Below are 3,183 nucleotides of genomic sequence, written 5' to 3' on the forward strand. Positions count from 1 at the left end.
AATCGGTTAACCAATTATTCTCAATTGGACGTTTTAAATTGGGGAAAGACAAAAGCCCACGACTTTTATTAAAATTAAAATGGGCCAAAAATGAGTTGTTTTGAACTTTTAGAGGCCCAAATCGCTTTTTTATTTTTTATTTTTATTTTTATTAAAACTAAAACAAGAGTTTAATCTTGAACATACAAAACAATTAAATCTCTTTTTCCGCCAAATTGTTTTTTTTTTTTTTTGGCCTAAATGGTTTTTTTAGGCTAAACAAGTGTTTATTGGACATGTTTATAAGCACCCTTACATATTCATTATTTTAGATTATTACAAATTGTCACTCATATAGATCAAATTAAATGAGAATCGATTAATATTATTAGGACGTTGCCCTACCTTACTTTGGCGGTTAAGTTTTTGGTTAAGTCGTTTTTGGTTCGGTTCGGTTACGAACATCGTTATAAATTTTTATTTCAATTACTAATAGCCAAAAGTTGGTAGAGTCGGCAAGCGATAGATGGCGGTTCGGTGACCATCGGTAGGCGGTTGGTAGATGGTAATCAGATATTTGGACTGGCTTTCTACCAATTAAATGGTTCTTACACGAGTGCCTAATGCTAATAGAATCTGCTTTACTCAAGTGAATTAAGTTGCCATTTTCATACTTCATAGACTTTCACCTTATTATATTATGCTGGTAAAAGGGATCATCTCCATTTTACTTGAAATGAATAGGATCGAAATGGAAAGGATTCTACTTTATTTGGAGGCAGTTGCATCTGCATACATGTTAGGTTGCGTTATTGCAATCTAATTTTCTCTTAGAAATCATTTTATGGTGAAACCAAAGCAAGATTTAAAATTTTAAATGACGTTACAATATATATACACACCGTGTACTGTAAGATCTAATCCTAATTGTAAAATGGACCATCTCCTTTTCATCATGATCTCCTCCAAATAAGGTCTTAGGGAGCTTGGAAAGGTAAAGAATCAAATTGGATTCTTAGATCTAATTGGTGGGGAAGGTTTTGGTATATATATATATATATATATTCCTTTTCCTTTCCTAGTTTCCAAGCAACCATTTGTTCTAAATACCTCCTTATTTCTATATGTCATGATGCTTGTGGGCTTCAGCAAGAATGAGATCTTTCCCTGTTGAAGGTGATATCCTAACCATTGGCTGCACTGCTGCTGTGGGGACTCTGATCTTTACTTATAAAAAGAGGGGTAGCTCTCATCTTTTGCTTATAAGGTCTCGTCGTTTCCGGTCGTCTACGAATTAAGTGGCAAAAACAAACTTCTCTATACTCTATAGCAGGTGCGATACTTTTTTTTTTTTTTGAGTGTTTATACCTTTTCTTTACTCTGATATGGCTTAGGTTTATTGTTAAGCTCAAATATGTGTACTGTAGTTGTAGCATAAACATGCAGGGAGTTCACCCCAAATTTGATTTTGTTTTGACGTTTATTCTTTAATTTAGAGTTTGGTTTATATATGCTAAGGATTGAAGTTTTTCTTCGCATCAATGTGAGAGAGTTTGCATGTTTGTGCAATTTTTACTCTGTTTTTCCATGGCTCTTCCACTGATTTAGCTGTGATTTTTCCATTGCCAAGGATGAATTCTTGTGTCCATATATTATTCAATTTTAAGATTATAATTCTAGTGTACTGAATGAATTATGCTTTATCAAACACTTGAAGTATTTTACCCGTAAAAACAAAATGAAAGACTTTAAAACAATCAATAACCTATATATATATATAATCATTTTCTTTTTTGCATGTGAATTTGAGCAAAGTCAGAGTAATTAACACGTACAAGACAATGCCAAAAACTATTGTTGTTACGTTTGAGGTTAAATTGGTTAATTATAATTTGTTTGTACGTTGTTACGCGCGTTTGAGGTTAATTATAATTTGTTGATTGTGTTATCAGCGATTAATCGTCAAAGTCTAGTTCAATAACAAAAATGGAAAGAAAGCAAATGAGCCATTTAGTCGACATAGAAGACCCTCCTGTTCCATTGGTAGATTCAATGGGAAAGGAGTTTGAAAGCTTGTCTCCCTTATCCCCTGCATGTAGCATCTATAGAGTTCCTGACCGGCTACGTCATGTCAAGCAAAAAGCCTACAGACCAAAGGTTGTCTCCATTGGCCCCCTACGTCGTAGTGGTAGTGAAGCCTTAAAAGCCATGGAAGAACATAAAATGAGGTACCTACGAGATTTCATTGGACGGACTGGGAAAACCTTGGAGTTCTTTATTGACGTTGTAAGGGAGAAGGAAGCAGAACTTCGTGCTTGTTATGCAGAAACCATTCAGTTTAGCAGTGAAAAATTTGTCAAAATCATTCTGGTGGATGCTGCCTTCATCGTTGAAGTCTTACTCAAGTCCTTCAACAGTAAACTCCAAGATAAAAATGACCGGATATTCAACAAACCCTGGTTGATACAGGATGTTTGGACCGACATGCTTTTGCTTGAAAATCAGCTCCCCTCACTACAAGAAATTAGGTCTTTAGGGGCGACTTTAAGTCGCCCCTAAAGACCCTAAAGTGGACGCTGTTGGCAACAGCGTCCACTTTTCGACCCTAAAAGTGTCGACCCTAATAGTCCGACCCTAATGATCAAATGTCTGATTATCAGGGTCCACTTAAAAGTCGACCCTAATGATCACTTTTAGCGTCCACTTTCTCGCCCCTAAAAGTCGCAATGTTTGGACCCTAAAGATGATGTAAACGGAAGCGAAAGTCGACCCTAATAGTCAAGCAATAGCGTCCACTTTTAGTTAACCATTAGGGTCGACTTTATGGACCCTAATGGCCCTTTTAAAAAAATAATAATAATAACTATTAGCGTCCAAATCAAAGTGGACGCTGATAGTTAAACCATTAGCGTCCACTTTTGTGGACGCTAATGGTCCAAAAAAAAAAACTGCGATCGATCTCACACAAGTGTGCGATCGATCGCAACATCAGTAGGTTTTCAAAATTTGGAGACCATTAGGGTCCACATTTGTCGACCCTAATAGTCATATAAAAAAAAAAAATAAAAAAAAAAAACTGCGATCGATCGCAAACTTTTGTGCGATCGATCGCAACATCAGTAGGTTTTCAAAATTTGGAGACCATTAGGGTCCACATTTGTCGACCCTAATAGTCATATAAAAAAAAAAAAAAAAAAAAAAAAA

This window comes from Corylus avellana, chromosome ca8 (assembly GCF_901000735.1).
Source record: "Corylus avellana chromosome ca8, CavTom2PMs-1.0".
NCBI classification, from domain to species: domain Eukaryota; kingdom Viridiplantae; phylum Streptophyta; class Magnoliopsida; order Fagales; family Betulaceae; genus Corylus; species Corylus avellana.